The 17,787-nt window shown below is 41.2% G+C and overlaps 1 long non-coding RNA gene and 1 pseudogene across 3 annotated transcripts; one reads left to right on the top strand and one right to left on the bottom strand.

Annotated features, from left to right (window-relative positions):
• Positions 1-13,205: 13,205 nt before the first annotated feature.
• LOC147519292 (uncharacterized) lies at positions 13,206-16,200 on the top strand. Of its 3 annotated transcripts, none has more exons than XR_015214205.1 (4): positions 13,206-13,273; positions 13,367-13,469; positions 15,319-15,429; positions 16,071-16,200. It is a non-coding gene; the product is annotated as an uncharacterized LOC147519292 (long non-coding RNA). The 3 variants fall into 3 exon arrangements; XR_015214204.1 differs by having other exon boundaries at positions 13,225-13,273; positions 15,628-16,200; XR_015214203.1 differs by having other exon boundaries at positions 13,225-13,273; positions 15,319-16,200.
• Positions 16,201-16,633: 433 nt separating this feature from the next.
• Positions 16,634-17,287, bottom strand: LOC147519291 (uncharacterized; annotated as a pseudogene).
• Between the last annotated feature and the right edge of the window lie 500 nt (positions 17,288-17,787).

Genomic DNA, 17,787 nt, shown 5'->3' with positions numbered 1-17,787 from the left:
CCGAATAAGCCGAAATTTCCGGGTCTACCCAGAAAATCCGCTAACTAAACATCGTATCATAAAGGCGGACAAAGAAAGGACGAGCTGCCCGGGTAACCCTGTGAAATCAGCTCTATTGTTTTAGGCCAGAGGCCGCTTACAAACACAAAAACCAGACAACGACCTCTCAAATACCACCGTCGAAGCCTTCCACAAGAGGGACGTCCAACACTTGAGAACATTTCCGGATCACCGGGGACGCCACCCACTTTTCCGATTAACGCATTACCACCCAGACCGCCAACGATAGGAGGCTGATCCCCAACCACCTCACCAGCAGCAGTAAGAACGACCGCAGGACCAGCACTACCGACCTCGAGTGAATCGACCTGTCGGTCTATTGCCGGTCCATGCGCTGGCACCTCGGGCAGGTCGCCGTATCTTGCCTCCAGTTCTTCTATTTCAGCACGGATAGCAAGATAGGCCTCCCTCGCCTCCATCGCAGTAGCTTTACAACGTGCAGCGAGCGTATTAGCAGCAGCAGCCTTTTTCTTGATCGTCGACCTCATGTCACCACCGCTTCGTTCACGGCCGACGTCCTCTCGAGAGCCGGTGTAACCCGTTTGCCTTCGCCAGATCCAGCTCCACCTTCTCCGATTGAGATATCGCCGGAGATCGGAGATCTCGAGCCTCAAGGACTCAACCTCCGACTTCTCCATCTCAAAACAAAGGCGGTTGTCTTGGGCCGACGATACCGGCAACCATCTGCAGCAGCTCGCACATAGTACCACAAACAAACGATAAGCAACAGTGTACAATAAGGGATAGCACAATCAGTAATAACACTACCACTTACCAGGCAAATCGCCTTATCCACCGCTCTCAGATTCGACTCTAGTTCCTTGGAGTCAAGGTCCTTCCTATCACCATCAAGCGTCATCCCTTCCAACAAGCAAGCGGCTATGGGTGCGGACTTGTAGCTGCAGTCCGACCTCTTCACATAGCGCTTCTTCCCAGTTACTTCTTCCACATACATCAGGTTGCGCTCCAGCTCGTCCTTGCCAGTACCGGACGGCCCCTTACCGGTATCTCTCGAGCCAACCTTCCCCTTCATCTTGCCTGAGCCATCCCCAACCACCCGGGGTCGAATGACCTCCGGGACAACCTCCGGGCCGTCCTCAACCAGAACGCTGAAGTCGGGCATCGGCCTCGACCTCGGGTTGCGAGCTGCCCTCCCACCCATTCGCACCTCACCACCCTGTGCGGCCTGGGCCACCCTCGCAGTCTTAGCAGGTCGGTACTCCGGAACGTCGGAGGGTGCGTCCTCCACGTCGAACGGAGCATCCTCCCGACCCATCCCCGACCCAGACCCGGAGGCCCCAGCACCCCCGAGGGGTCGCTTCACCCCAGTACGGCCCCGGTTTCTATCCTCTCACGGTCACGGATCACCGCGCCACGCTTCTCCATAACACGTACTTTGGGCTCCCTTACCACGAGCCCTACTTTTCTCGAGCTTCCCTTCTTCCCGGCGACCGGCAGCCCTCCACGCTCCTTAAAGAATTCGGCGACCTCGGCAACTTCGCAATTTTCGCCCCGAAGTCAACCTAGCGAAGCTCTCGATCATCGCTTTCGGGTTCGTCTCACATGCGGGGGACGGTTATCCGTACAAAAAGACAACATAACAAATATCAGATCAATACAGGATCAAAGCGTTATCGGCATAAAACCTAAGAAAACGTGATCGGTACCCACGGATGAAATCACACGCGTTTTCTTGTCAACACCGAACCCACTCGCCGCGGTAGTTACCCACTAACAGGAGCGGTCTTTTATCCCAAGACTTCGTTACTCACTCCATCGAGCGGGTGAGTAGCTCGGGTTTGCAAGCTAAAGTTATATGCCCTAGATCGCTTCAAGGTGAAGTGCTCAATAATATCGGCGACTTCCGATCCGGTATTCACCCGGGCGTTCAACAGTCGAACACCTTCAACAACCGCCACGTGTTACCAACGAATCGCGCGACAGCGCTTTGCCACGATGGTTCAAAATTGACAAACCAACTTCGAAAATGGTATCGTCATATCGCCCTCTCGGCTGCCCTCGCAGACGATCATCCCCCCCGGGCGGTGGGGCGTACCTATCGCTAAAACCGATGCCTCGATCGGGCTCGTGGATCTCCGGACCGGTTTCGGTTATACCATATCTTTTCCTCGGATATGGAAACGCCTCAAAGCGTGTTTATCCACACCCTAGTTGGCGATTTTTTCGAAGAGCGACCTCTCACCGCGTCTGAAGTGCCAACGTCGGCAACCCACCCGGGATCGAGCATCGCCTTCCTCACTCACAGCCTCATCACCCTCACCCCGATACCAACTGATTCATCCGTCTCCTCCTCATCCTCCCAACCAAGGGAAACTTCACGGATCTCGTTCGAACGAGTGTCATCGGAATCCGACATCTTTCTCCTCTAAACTTATCAAATCTAGCTACTAGTATCTAACAGAGTACCCTAACAACTCTAGCACAGAAGCTTAGCACCAAACAAGGGAAACGGGTTCAAAAATGGCAGAGCACTAACCTGAAGATTGATGCGCTAATGAAGTTCTCTCTACCAACCGAAGCAGCAAAATGAAGTCTCGGTCACGCAAGTAGGATTTTTGAACAACCGCCCCTCCGGTTTCAAGGCATTATGATTACACCCTAGCCCTAGCCATCCACGACTTCCAAGTAACTGTCTTGTCTTTTCAAGATCCGAAAAACGGGCGCCACGTTTTCTTCTCGAATCGCCGGATCCGTCACGTCTTTGCACCGCGGCGTCCTGCGATCATACTAACTAAGCGACGCCGCGGTTACCCAGTGTTTTCAGCGATCGTGGCCGCTTCCCAAATATCACATAGTACGCGCGTGCCACCGTTCTCTCTCAGCAGGTCGTTACCACAACCTACTGAGAGGGGGCTGTGTAGGGGAGTGATATTCTCTATCCAGCACGCGCTTAACATGGTGGAACTAATGCACCGACCTATGGTCCCAGGTCGCATCCATGAGCCAACATCGCGCCCACGGGGACGATCGCGACATCATCATGCGAACTTCGCGCCGACGATGAATGGACCTCTATCCATAAGCAATCATGGTGAAGGTGTACTTGCACTCATCCTAACCGCTTACCATCGGTCACGGCCGCGAAGTTAAGCTACTTTCGCCTGGATCGCCACTCCTCATCATCACAGCAGACCTATGTAGATATTTCTCACGTGCTCCCATGATCCACACCCCACGTTGGTGACATCCTTTACACGTGGAGGGTGAGGATACACTTTCAATCTCTATAAATACCACTCCTATGAACTACGCCAGACCTGATTCGACTCTGAGCCCAGCCCCCAGAGAAAGATACGTAGGCAGTTCGCTCCAAAAGCCGAACTCGGTCTCACCCATCCATCCATATCAGTCCCCCAGCGACTGTTTGTAAGGGAATATCACATCCCACCTTTACAAACTGCATCCACAGACTTGCAATAAACAGTTTTGGACCACAGTAAGGTGTTGACAAGTACCTTAATTATCAGGTTCAAATTGCAAGAGAAATGAAATGCAAGACAAAAACAATTACAATAGAGACAAACTTCAAGAGTCTCCAGTGGGACCAAAAAGTGGATCGTAGTTCAGCGAGAGGAACGTTATTAAAGGCACATGAAGATACGGTGACCTAAACGCCATAGAAACTCAAGGGTGGTGAAGATGACCAACATTGTTCATTCTATTTTGATGGCTTTAACTATGAGTCTGTAACTATTTAGGCTTCAAACATACTAATTAATTGCTACTTGCTAGTTCAAGTAAGGAGATCAAAGATTATTAGTAATTACCTTATTATAGACCATTTCAATTAGTTCATCGTACTTCCCATCAATGGGCTTAAAACTGTGTGGTAGACCATAGTAGAGCCGTTCTCTCGCCTTATTGAACACATCGATACAGGAACCTGTGGGATCTTCTCCATCTTTATTCACCTGCACAAATTTCTCAAATGTAGCCTTTGAGGGTATACCAATAACCATTGGCATTTTCCTCTTAATGCTAAGGTCAGTATTCTCATCACAAACGGAGTGTGGAATCACTTTGTTCACAACTTGTCTGATGCATGCCTTAAGAACTCTATCTTGGCAACCGAGATTAATAGCTTCTTAGCGAAGATAGAGTCATCTCGGGTGAACTCAACTTCGGGGCATTCTCTTCTAAAGCAAACATACCAAGATTTAAGAAGCGGAGTAAGCCCAATTGGTGTACAATGGTTTGGGGAAAGTTAGTTCACCCAAAATACTCTTTCAATGGGTGGCAGCTCTTCTCTGGAAGTCTACCGACTCAAGATAGACTTATTCATAAAAAGGTCCTCAATACTTCTTCATGTTGCTTCTGTGATTCAGCTAGGGAGAACTCGAAGCATCTCTTCTTTGAATGTCAATTCTCTACAAATGTTTGGTCACTAGTGAAGAATACTATTGGTCTAGGAAGATCTGTCAAAACTTCCAATGCGGAATGGTGTGATATAATCAACCTTTGCAGACAACACAACACTCAAGCTGAGATTTATAAGGTTTATGTATGTGCCTTTATATAGGGCATCTTTGGAAGGAACGAAATGGTAGAAGATTCAGGAACAGTATAAATTCATGGAGACATGTTGCTAATTCTATCCTTAAGGAAATGAAAATCTATTTGGGGATTAGGATCGACTCTATTCAAGACACTGTCGCCATCAGATGCCTGCTGACTAGACTGGACATTCAAGTTTCTTTCAAAACTAAAGAACCAATTTACTGCAAATGGAAGTTTCCTCCTTCAGGTTACATGAAACTGAATACCGATGGTTCTATGAAGTTGAACAGTGTAGGATATGGTGGTATCGTCATTGATCAACATGGGAATGTTTTACTCACTTACAGGAGGAGGAGGTACCCAACGCTCAATAATATTCCAAGAGCTTAAGGCTATAGAAGTGGGACTTATCCTCTGCCAACAACATGACTTTCATAAGATCAAAGTTTGCTCTGACTCCCTTAGAGCAATACAAATACTCAAAGGTTCAGAAGATGCTCCATGGTATTGTTGTAATCTAGTTGCTGCGATCAGATATCAAATTTCAAGAATGCGGATGTCATCTTCTCTCATGTTTATAGGGAAGTTAACAATAGTGCGGATTACCTAGCTAATCTATCTATGTCTGTTGATGAGAAATATGTTTGTAATGGTCCTCCCTTAGATAGTAAACTCTTTGAACTAGTTTCGAATGATCTAAAGGGAATGATTTATGTAAGATCTTAATACAGGTTAAGGGTCTGCCAAACCCTATTAACTCGTTTAAAAAAAAAATAACCATTGGATTTGCATCACTTGGCATCACCCATCCAAGAGGCGGCCTTGATAATAGGCCCCCTGGCCGATAAACTCGATTACCCAATACTTGCATGACCGCACCAACTGTGTTCTTCACTTGAACCATTTTGTCAATAACATTATCTGAAAATCCATACTCCGCGGACCAAGATTTTAGCACAATGTACTTCTTCCCAGCACGTTTACAATCTCATAAGTCGTGGAGCGAGATAGTTCGCCATTTGTGAATTTGATTTGTCCACTTAAGCCACTGAAGTTGCTAGATAAGATGTTCTCTAGCAAGGTAGTCCTATTGCTTGATTTCTCTAAGGCAAATGCAAGAGTGGAAAGTGTATCATATGAACGGATCGGAGAGCATATATTTGAGGTTCATAGTTGTCTTCCTGAGGGTACATTGATCGAAAAAGATTCTGAAATTTTCTAGAGAAGTTTTGTATTGATGGGTTAGTTTCGGAGAAAGGGGTTAATAGAGAAAAAGGGCGTTTTTACTTTTTCGGTCGGAAGGCGCCCGCCAGCCAGAAGGGCGACTTCTCGCTCATGACTCCGATGATTTAAGCGATACCAGCTCAAAGAAAAGCGCCAGCGCTCATGGCTTTAATACAGTGGGCAGCGCTTCAGTAGAAGCATGTGGCATCAGGTCCTTTTGCGGGCCTCGCTACAAGAAACGCGATTTTTTGGTTTTGGTATAAAAACAAAATCAGTTTTGGAAAACCTAACTTTTCCAAAAGAAAGAAAGAGAGATTGTAAGAGAGAAATTCTTAGTGAGTTGAGTGTTCATTCTTTGTGAGTGAATTGAGAGCTCTTTATGTCATTACTCGGACTTCTAGTAAAGCTTGGATCTCGCCCGGTGTGGATGTAGGCAAATTGCGAACCACGATATATCCTTGTCTTGTGGTTGGTTCTCTTTTGCATTATTATATTTACTTTATATGCTTGTTAAATTGTTAATGAGAAGCGTTGGGATATTACTTGGAGGGTGTTGAAGTCTTGTCTATTGAGAAAGATCAATCTTTGTGTAGGATTGATCCGTTTGGTGTATGGGTAACGTTGTTTCATGATTAATTATTCACAACAATTGGTATCAGGTGAAATGAGGTATACGACCTAGGATTTTGAGTTTTGGTAAAGAACCATAGTGCTTTCGAAATTTATGTAGACAAGGTGTTCGATAAAATTCTGAGTGAGATAATTTTTGGGTTATTGTGTTGTGACTTGAAAAATGGGCTCCCAAGATGTCAAATGCTAGATTTAAAGTAGAGAAGTTTGATAAAGAAGCAAAAGAAAAGATGGCGAGGGTGATGTCGAGATGAGATGACTTTTGAAAGCAAGTGGAAGGGTAGTTCGAAGAAGCCTTTAAAACATGTACGGTGCTACAATTGCAAAGAAAAGGGGCATTATCTATGTGATTGCTCTAGCCCGAAAAAGAGTAACAAGATGAGTGATAAGTTTGAGAATGAGGATGTTAGTGAAGCAAGTCTTGCTTCCGGCTTCGATGGGGATGATGTAAGTCTTTGTTGTCACCAAGGCGACCACATGACCGATCGTGGATTCTTGATTCCGGGTGTTCCTACCACATGTGTCCAAATAGGAAGTGGTTTGCTACCTATGAGAACTTGAGTGGAGGTTCCGTTTTGATGGGCAATAACGTTGCTTGTAAGACGGTTGGGATTGGAACTATACGGGTCAAGATGCATGATGGTGTAGTGAGGACTTTAACCGATGTGAGGCATGTTCCTGAGTTAAAGAAGAACCTTATTTCTCTTGGTACCTTGGATTCCAAAGGCCACAATTTTGTGGGAAATGGTGGAGTCCTAAAGATCCTTAGTGGCTCTTTAGTCATTATGAAGGGTCAAAGACATGGAAACTTGTATACTTTGTTGGGTAGTACAGTGATAAGTGATGTAGCGGTGGGTACATGTAGTGATGATTCGAGTGCACAAAATTGTGGCATATGCGCCTTGGGCATATGAGCCAAAAGGGATTGTCCGAAGTTGTGCTTGGCGAGGGCTACTTGAAAGACTTGGAGAAACCAAGTATGGAATTCTCATGCGAGTATTGTGTCTATGGCAAGCGGTCAAGCAGAGTCAAGTTCAAGTACAAGCAAGCACAAGGCGAGAGGCATCTGGATTATGTGCATCACGGATGTTTGGGGACCTTCTAGAGTGGCTTCTAAGGGAGGTAACCGGTATTATGTCTCTTTCATTGATGATTATACACGCTATGTGTGGGTATATATCTTGAAGTCCAAGGATGAAGTTTTGAGACATTTAAGAAGTGGAAGGCAAAAGGGTTGAGAATCGCGCCGGATAGGAAGGTGAAGACTCTACGGTCCGACAATGGTACCGAAAGTATACCTATAGGCCTTTCCAAGAGTTTTGTGGCGCAACGTGGAATTGCCGGATTAATGGGATGATGAAGCCGCGCCCAATGAGAATGGGTTAGCGAGAGAGAATGAATCGCGACGTTGCTTGAGAAAGCTAGGTGTTTGCTTTCCAATGCCAATCTTGGCAAAGAGTTACGGGCGAATCACGGTGGCCATGGCGTGTTACTTGTATAATAGATCACCGTTCCGCGCGATAGGCGCAAAAACACCTTATGAGGTGTGGGAGGGAAACCGGTGATTATGGTACTTTTGCGAGTGTTTGGATCTAGTGCTTACTACCACATGAATGATAGTAAACTTGATTCTAAAGCTAAGAAAGCAATATTCTTGGGCTATGCAAAGGGAGGAAAGGGATAATGGTTGTGGTGTCTAGAGAACCACAAGTTCACGGGTCAGTGATGAGGTTACCTTTGATGAGACTTGGTGCTATTTTTTTAGGCGGAGAAAGGCTGGAAATACCGGTGATTCTATACAATCTCAAGTGATTGAGATAGAAGCGCGTCGAGGATGCTAAAGAGAGTGAGGTTCTTAGTGAAAGAACTATTCAACAAGAAGTAGAGTTACAACAACCTCGAAGCGTAAACAAACTTTGGCTAGATCAAAGCCAAAGAGAAGTGTGAAACAAGTTATGAAATACGGGCATGATAAACCCGGTGAAGCATTATGGTCAACCGGACTCGGTTGCCCACGCGATGAATATTGAAGATGATGAGCGGATAGCTTCAAGGAAAGCATTAGAGATGCTCATTACGAGAGATGGTCGGTGGATATGCGAGAAAATGGTGGAGGCTCGTGACAAGTTTTGTACTTGGGAATTTGTTTCATTGCCTAAGGGCAAAAGGGTTTTGGGTTGTAGAAGGTTCTCTATGGAGTTGAGTTTCAACATTGGTTGGGGGTACTCCACAAATGGTGGAGGCTCATGCATTGTTGATTGATGCCTTTCGTAGGCATGGCCCTTTGTGGGCGTGATTGCTCTTTGTGAGCATGACTCTCTGTGAAGATAGCTCTTTGTGAGCATGACACTCTTTGTGGGTGGCTCTTTGTGAGCATGACACTCTTTGTGGGTGGCTCTTTGCGAGCATGACACTCTTTGTGGGTGGCTCTTGGTGAGCATGACACTCTTTGTGGGTGGCTCTTGGTGAGCATGACACTCTTTGTGGGTGGCTCTTTGTGAGCATGACACTCTTTGTGGGTGGCCCTTTGTGGGCATGCCCGCCGGGCGGTATAATTGCGAAGTTACGGATGGATGTGTTCTTGTTGGATGTGTTCGCCCGGTTTTATGTGTTAAAACCTCACCGAGGTGGAGAATGTAGAAAAAGGCGTTTTTACGCTTTTCACGGTCGAGGCCGAGCCAGAGTAAGCGCGACTTCGCTCATGACTCGATGATTTAGCGCAGCTCTCAAAGCGGCGCCAGCGCTCGTCATGGTTTAACACGAAAGCTTCCCAGAAGTAGAGGCTTCGCCTTTCCAGTCTTTTTATGCGGGCCTCGCTACAAGAATCGCGATTTTTGGTTTTTGGTATAAAAACAAAATGGAGCTTTTTGGAAAACCTAACTTTTCCAAAAAAAGAAAGAAAAGAGAGATTGTAAGAGAGAAATTCTTAGTGAGTTGAGTGTTCATTCTTTGTGAGTGAATTGAGAGCTCTTGTAACTCATTACTCGGACTTCTAGTAAAAGCTTGGATCTCGCCGGTGTGGATGTAGGCAAATTGCGAACCACGATATATCCTTGTCTTGTGGTTGGTTCTCTTTTGCATTATTATATTTACTTTATATGCTTGTTAAATTGTTAATGAGAAGCGTTGGGATATTACTTGGAGGGTGTTGTCTTCTGAGGGTCATTGATTGAAAAAGATCAATCTTTGTGTAGGATTGATCCGTTTTGTATTGATGGGTTGTTTCGGATTAATTAAAGGGTTCTAATTCCTATAAGGCCTTCCATGGAGAACATAACTGATGAGTTAACTGTGTCAAATTGGTTTGTGATCGAGTCTGCTGTGATCCAGACTGAATCTCTTCTCATGAGACCGCTTTCTTTTGCTTCTGTAATTATCTGGGTGGCTAGTTCTAACGAAGACCCAACAATGATGAAGACCCTTGATTGCTTGTCATATAGTTTCTCAAGTTCTTCTCGGATGAAAGATTTTGGATCAGACAGAGAAGACAAAGGTGGGAAAGCTGCCAAATGCACAATCTCTGCGCCTACAGTTTTCAATGCATCTGAAAGAAGTGTCAGGGTTCCTGAACCAGTAGTACCATAGCCGTCGTCCTCATAGATTCCAATGACTCTACGCCATCCGTAAGATCCCACAATGGATGCAACACATTGCATTTGTAGGGAATCATTGTTGGTCAACCTCACCAAGAAAGGCCATCTCACCGATGTTAATGGAATGGGTGATTGAAGGTGCAGCGAAGGAAAGGATGGGGACTTGTGCTCGATTTGCAAGTTCAGCAACTAATGCTGCCTCCTGCCATGTCTCCATGCCGATAATTGCGTTAACTTTCGTCTTTTTGATAAGGTCTTCAGCTACAACCAAAACTGAGTAATCAGATTATGATATTATGATATGACACATATCACTCCAGCACAAATACTTCATAAATTATCTTTCCTTTTTGTAAGGTCGCCAAGGAATGAAGGGGTGCAAATGGGAAGCACAAAGGGTAAGAAAAACAATCCCAAAATAAATACTCTTACTTCCTTTAATTTTATACAGAAGATATCCCTGGATCAGTGTATATAACGGTTGTAGACGTTGAAGGAGACTAAGTACTTTGAGGAGAAGAAAAACAACACTAAATTTCAACCTCTAAATACTCAATTTATATGATTATTGGTCCAAAACAAATTGGATTGAGTGAGTTTTAATTAAAAATTCAAAAAATTTGTTCCAAGAGAGCAGGGGTTACAATATAGTTTGAACAATTTACCAAGTAGGTATTGTTTTAAATTCTCCAAAACTACCTTTATAATTTTATTAAATTAGTAATGTTCCAAAAATCTTCCTTGAGTAATCTAGGAAAAATATATTAGGGACAGTTCTGGACCAGAATGGATATTTAAGTCTAATGATTTAAACAATAGGGAGTTTAATCTAAACTGGTACATACTTTGGGGGATTTAGTCTAATTAACCATTTTTATCATTTAGTTTTTAAGCATGAAAACTTGATATGGAGTTATGGACTCTGTTTTCCTTAGTAGAAATATATTACCTGCCATATATGCTTGGAGAGGATTTCCACCCGTATCGCGTACATGGAGCACTAACTTGTGCTTGTTGCTCGACGCATTATTGATGGTTTGAATTGCAATTTCAATGGATACTTTCTCTTCTTTACCAATACGAGAACTGACATCAATGATGACTCCAATGTTTGTGATATCATCTTGTGCTGAAATAAATGGGACTGCATGGAATAGAAACGTGAAGAAACTGATCAGGAACAAAAGGTAGAGTGGAGTGGTTGTAGCAGGAGTATACATGGAGAGATTATGAGAGAAGTTTGAAAACATTAGTAGACATTTTAGTAGCTTAAATAAGATTACTAATAAGTTAAAAGTCTTCTTTTCGGTACATTTTAATTTAATTTGGTTAGTTGAACACTTGAAATTTCTTGGTTATTTACTGGTCGTCATATGTATACATTAAGAAGTAAGTATTTCCTGCACATTTCAAGTTTTCAACGTATCATGAATTCATGACAAAACTCATCCTATTATATAACAAGATTTATGTCGTGATATAAGAATCTACATATTTAAAAAAACAATTGCCTATGGGACTCAGTCGGCGTGCACAAAACATTCATTATCAATGTCATTTTTTCTAGTTGGACATGGTAGATGATGGAACATTCTACGAAAGTGCAATATGGTACCCAAGTTTACTTGAGACAAAAGCATACATGAAAGTGGGACAAAATTTTGGTAGACTAATTGCATTGAAATACACAGGCAGTCTCAATCCAAACCAATAGAGTGAAGGAGGCTCAAAAGAGATTTACTGGTGTTAACTGAAAGAGGCTGAGAAGGAAGGTTGGTGGAAGTTTCTTCTTGAAAAGGAAATTTGTGGAAAATGTTTTATCTATTTTTCTGAAAGAGAGAAGAGTAGGGTTTTCTGAAATTTGACTTCTTGTTAACATATCTAAAATGTCTATCTTACCCCAAATATCATAAAAAAAAAACAGCAATGGTAGGGCCGAAAGATTGTCTTAACTTTACTTTGTCTTAATTTTACTTGACCTGGGCTCATCTTCTTCTTCTATCTAACAAAACAGAACGGTGTGGGGCCGAAAGGCCCTATTCAATGGCTCAAAATCTTTTTCAACAAAATATGACATGGCGAATCCAAATAATGTAGGGGCTTATGCAATTTTGTTAAAACACTTAGTATCCATCGGATCTATCAAGAAAGTCAACAATTACGGCTGGATTTAAACACTGAGCTAGCCCATATATGGCTTATAGATAATAGGAAATTAGACCGGCCTTGATTGGGTTTTACCGGCGAAGAGGCGAGATTTAGTGGTTGATGCCGTCTAAGACTGCGAGCAAACCCTAGTTTACAAAAAAATAAAAACAGACATATCACTGGGTTTATTAAGTTTTTTAGACCCAAACACATCTTTTTGACCAAATTAGTAAAAAAAAGCCAGAGCAACAGTAACCTTGAGACCTTGATGCGTTGCTGTACAAGTATTACTGTATTAGTGATGGTGGTAAAAGGAAGGTACTAATGAGATTAGGAGAATGACGGGCTTGGAGCATTACACTTCTGAGGGTCAGGTTGAGCCCAAAGTGCGGAGTCCAATGCATATGTAGTGATGAGTGATGACTATTTGCTACTGGTTCGTTTGTTTTAACTTTCATTTGCTTCTCTTCACTCGCTCACTTCTAGCACAGATAACATTAGACTGAGTTCACATAGGTCCAGTAATGGTTAAAGCCTGCTCCTTCACTGGGTGTGCTTATCAAGTGAGCAGAGCAAACAATCTGGGCAGAAGGGGAGAGTTATGCCGACAAAAACTAAGTTGGTTGGTTTATGTCTGTCTGTCCTCACCTATCCCTCTCTCTCTCTCTCCCTCATTCCTTCTCTCTCCCTCTCCCTCTCAACCAAATCCTAACTCTCTCTCTCTCTTCCCACCTACAAACCCATCTCTCCCTCTCTCTTCTCCACCCTCTGCTCACGCACCCACTGCTTAGCAGTTATCTAGTATACATTTGAACAAAGTACGAAAACGAAAGAAGATTCTCAAAGTTTCCAGACAAATTGAGACACTGTAGCTTTGGGCCTGACTTAAAGCCCATGGGCTCAAAGACTTGTTTCTATTTTGTTCCAAGGCATTGGTATTATCGAGCAACATAGAATATAATAATAATAAATCCGTTTTTAGACTGTTTTTGTTGGTTATTACTCCAACTTGGTTGGTTTGTTGGTCTTCTTATCACTCTCCTTATTTTCTAACTCATTCATTACTGCTACAAACACTCCATCTCATTTTTTCTCATCTGGTATATATATATATTCAACTCTTTACTCTTCCTTTCAAATTTCTAGATATACATGTTAATTGATTGGTTTATTTGACTGTCGTGGTTTTGTAGATTTTGCTAGCCCGGGGTGTAACTTGTCTCTCAGTCCCGTTTACCATAAGAAATGGAAATTTTCGACTCTTAAGAGATCTCTTACCGTTCAAGCAGGTTACAGGTATTACTTTTTTTCTTATTCTGGGCGTTTTAGTGTTCATTCACAAATTTCTTCATTGTGATTTGTATAAAACGTACTTATGCTACAATGGAGATGCTGGAAGACCTAGTAGTGCAAGTATATTTGTCACCGAGAAATAACACTGCAATATCAATGTTACAATATAAAAACCACTACAACATCAATATTGCCTCGAGAAATACCACTGCAACATCAATGTGGCACAATGAAAACCACTACAACATTAATGTTGGCACTGAGAAATACAACTGCAATGTCAATGTTGCATCACAGAAACTACTGCAACATCAGTGTTGCACTATGAAAAATCAATAGAATGAATGGTTTGTTATGAAAAAAAAGATGAGAATGGAAAAAAGATAATGGAATGATGATATTGGAAATAGAATAAGTGTTTTGAGAGAGAAAAAAAAGATTTTTTACTCATATTTTCACCACTGCAATATCGACATTACAACATGCCACGTCACTGTGTATTGACTGTGTCATTTTTTCTGTGTCAGTGTAGTATTACTCAAACATGATGTTGAAATGTCGAATTATCTCAACACATAGCGTCGAGACTCGAGGACCGGCCCAAACCTTCATACATAATGGCCCAGTGGTATAACATGAGTTGGGTTTGAAATAGTAAAATTTGAGGACAAGGTTGAGCTTAAATTAAAACCATTCATGTCAGAGACTGAAGTCCATGTGTAGAGGGTTACATTTTGGGCTAATTTTAAGCACTAGCCCATGAAATAAAACTTATATCAACCCAAAATGTATGAATGATCAGCTAGTGTGCTTAAAATTAGATTGAAGAGAGCCCAAAATAAAACGTCTGTGTAATTTCATTAATCTACTATTTATATACTAAAGTAGAGACCTCTAATGGAAGATTTTATCTCTCCTAGGTGGCACTCTAATATGAGCAATATCCTTTTCTAATAGCTTACAATGCCACGTGGAACCTCTTTAGAGCGTTTGAGTATGTATATTTATACTTCCTGTATATTTTACCAAATAAAAAAAACTTGATAAAAAATAGGTGATTTGTAAAAGTTGCTAACAATTTGATCTCCATTTTAGAGAAATTTTAGAAGTTCCCATCATTGCCGGACCAAGAAGTTTATATTTAAAAACGTCTCTAATATTCTCATAAAATAGTGAAGCATAATTGACCCTATAAGTGAAGTCTGTTTGAAAAGTCCTATCGAAATTACAATTGGAAATGGCCACCTTTTGAAACCTCAATCACAAAATTGACTATAAAAGTGATAGTTAAATTTGACGACCAGAAAAGAAAACTTAGACTAATCTGTGAGATTTAGCAAGAATAACGTGCTTTCTATGTTTGTGCAATCCAACTTTCTTGGGAAGGCGAGTCCAGTTTAGTTACTAAATAGTATAGCTCTTTCCAACTGTTTAGATTTGTAATCAAGTTAATGTTTGAGTACTCACTTTAGATTTGTACTCGAAATTTAGTCTGTTTTTTGTGAGCGTTACTTTCTTAATCTATCACTCCCGTTGTATATTCGCTGGAATTATGATTGTCTTTCGTCCATCGCTCCTAAATGTATTGCACTTCTACCATGATAATCAACCTTGCACTATCATATATCGCCATTCTAAGTCATGTTTGTCCTTTACCTGTATATGCCTTTGCTCAATTTTGGTTGTCATTTACTTCTATATGTGTAATCAGGCAATTGGAGATAGACCTACTTGAAATTTCAGCTTTGTTGGGTTTGGTTGTTAATTAAGATGAATTATTGAGGCATTGGTATTATATACTGTGTACCTGGTTGTTAAGGACTTTTTGTTTTTTGGATTTTGATAATTTTAGGTTTCGATGGATATGGGGGTGACACCAGCATTCACTAAGGTGAAGAACTTGAGACCAGGACAGACTGTGAAGGTCACAAAGATATGAAAATGAATGCAAGGAATCACCAAGGTATAGGCTTCTCTGTTTTATTTCATTCATTCTCAAATCATGCATATTATTGTTTAATTTCTTTTTTGCATTTTTTGGGTGTATATATACTATATATATGACCTCGTGTGGGTAGATCGAGTCATAATTTTCTAGCATGAGGTCATATAAGTATTCTTCAGGGTTGGCATTTTGATAAATTGGTTCATGTTTAATTAGGTGTATGTATCGGTGCAGTAGTCACAGTTTTAGGAACTTGACAACACTGGATTAGATCAATTTCAGTAGCCCAGTTTCAGGTTCATTAATTTTTGATGGGGGATCTTGTTTAAGTTATATAGCCAAGTATAGTTTTCATGCAAAATATTTTACATTTAACCAATATGGATTGCATTGTTAAAAGGGTGAGTTGTATAAGATTTATATTTTGGTTCCAAAGCATGTGAAGGGAAGAGCATGCTGAAGGAATGAAAAACACAATGGTTCAACATATATGTAGTTAAATACAACGTATGACAAATTCATGTGTGCTGGATCTCAGAGGGATGCTGTCAGGTACACATGAATTTGACTCATGTCTGAATTTTTGTTTTAAGTGAAAACATTGTAGATTGAATCTCTCAGCTTAATTTATAGACTGTTTCTTTACAATGGTTCTTCAGATGTCCCCAAGGAAAAACATCAATCTCATCAAGGATTTGGAGCAGAAGAAAAAAGAGTTTTTATTTATTTATTTATTGATTGATGATTTTGAGTTTTTAACGATTATTAGACAAGGAGCTTTTGGAGACATTAAATCTACCTGTTTAACTTTCAATGTTTTATTATCTTTACCAAACAAAAAAAAAAGAATTTCCTAATTTGTAAATTTATAATTTTTAAGAAATTTAATTCGTTCCTTGGGTAGGTAAGAAAGAAGAACATATCAAACTTAGAGGTTACATCGTCATATTTCTAATGATAGAGATATGGGACGGCAGGAACTTGATTATGTGAGCACAAAGAGGCCGAAATTCAGCGAATTATGCATAAAGTGCAATTAGGGCCGGCCCTGAGATTTAAGATTCCCTAGGCGAGCTCTCAAAGCGGGGCCTTAAGCTTTAACAAAAGAAAGAAAGAAGAAAATTATATAGGCAAAAAAAAAAAATTTTGTTATTTATTTTGAAAGTAGGGTAAATGAAATCTAACCCCACCAAGTCACAAACTAATTACATCAAGTAAAATATCATCGAAAATTTCCCCGTCTCATAGTTTTAGCTGCAAAATCAGTTATTACATTTGCATAGTCAAGCTCCTCTGCCAAAGCTTTTTCAATAGATAGCATAGCTAATCCATTTAATCTATCTTGCGACATGGTCGATCGAAGTTAAGACTTAATCATCTTCAACTTTGAAAAACTCCTCTCCACAGAAGCAACTGTAACGGGTATAGTTAATAATATTCTATAAGCAATCCACGCATTTGGAAAGCAACTAGCCCTTAAGTTCAAATGGTTTAGCACTTCAATTGCCTTCTTTGCGTCATCTGGTAAAACTTCTTTCAAGAGTTGCAATTCCAAAAATAACTCTGTCCCATCAACATCAGAAATGTTGTCATGTTTCAGAAACTCTTCTAAGTTGCCACAAGAAGCCTTTAAACTATCTCTGTCAATAGACTTCAACTTCTCCAAATTAAACAAGAACCCAAAATGTGTCTCATATACTTGAAACTGTTCAAACCTACTCTTAAGAGAAGAAATAGCTTGGTCAACAATAAAAATGAAGTAGTTGACTCTAAATGATTCTTCAGCTGACTGTGGCACCTCTTTATCTGCGTTTTCATCAAATTGTCTCTTTCTACGAATGATACGTTTTTCATGAAAAATAGGCTCAATTTGCATAGCACTTGCAACTTCTTTAGCTTCTATCATTGCTTCTTCAAATCCGGTTTCTCTATACTTTTCAAAAAAGGAAATCAACCTTTGCAGTTCACTAATAACGACATCAATCTGCATATCTTCAGTTTGTAAGAGTTTGCTAACAACATTAACACCATTTAATATCGTGTGCCAAACAATCATACCAATCAAGAACTCAAAATTCTCAATATCATGTGTGGCTAGGGACTCAGCTTCACTCTTAGTCTTCGGATTATCACTAGTATCCATTGATTCAACTAAAGCATCTCTTATCTGTGGAGCTTGACTTCTAATCGCTTTAACACTTTCCACACGACTTTCTCAACGTGTTTGTGACAATGCCTTCAAAGTAAGATTGGGATCTCTTTTCACATGTTCTTTGAAAACTTCCCACCATTTTGTAGAAGAAGAAAACAATGTATATACACGTTGCACCGCCACTCCGAAAAAGGACACAGCTTTAGAGCAAGAGTTAGCCGTAT

The sequence above is a fragment of the Coptis chinensis genome, chromosome 2, assembly GCF_015680905.1.
Source record: "Coptis chinensis isolate HL-2020 chromosome 2, ASM1568090v1, whole genome shotgun sequence".
In the NCBI taxonomy this organism is placed as follows: domain Eukaryota; kingdom Viridiplantae; phylum Streptophyta; class Magnoliopsida; order Ranunculales; family Ranunculaceae; genus Coptis; species Coptis chinensis.
The sequence above is the reverse complement of the archived record's forward strand: the minus strand, read 5'-3'. Positions and strand labels throughout refer to the sequence as shown.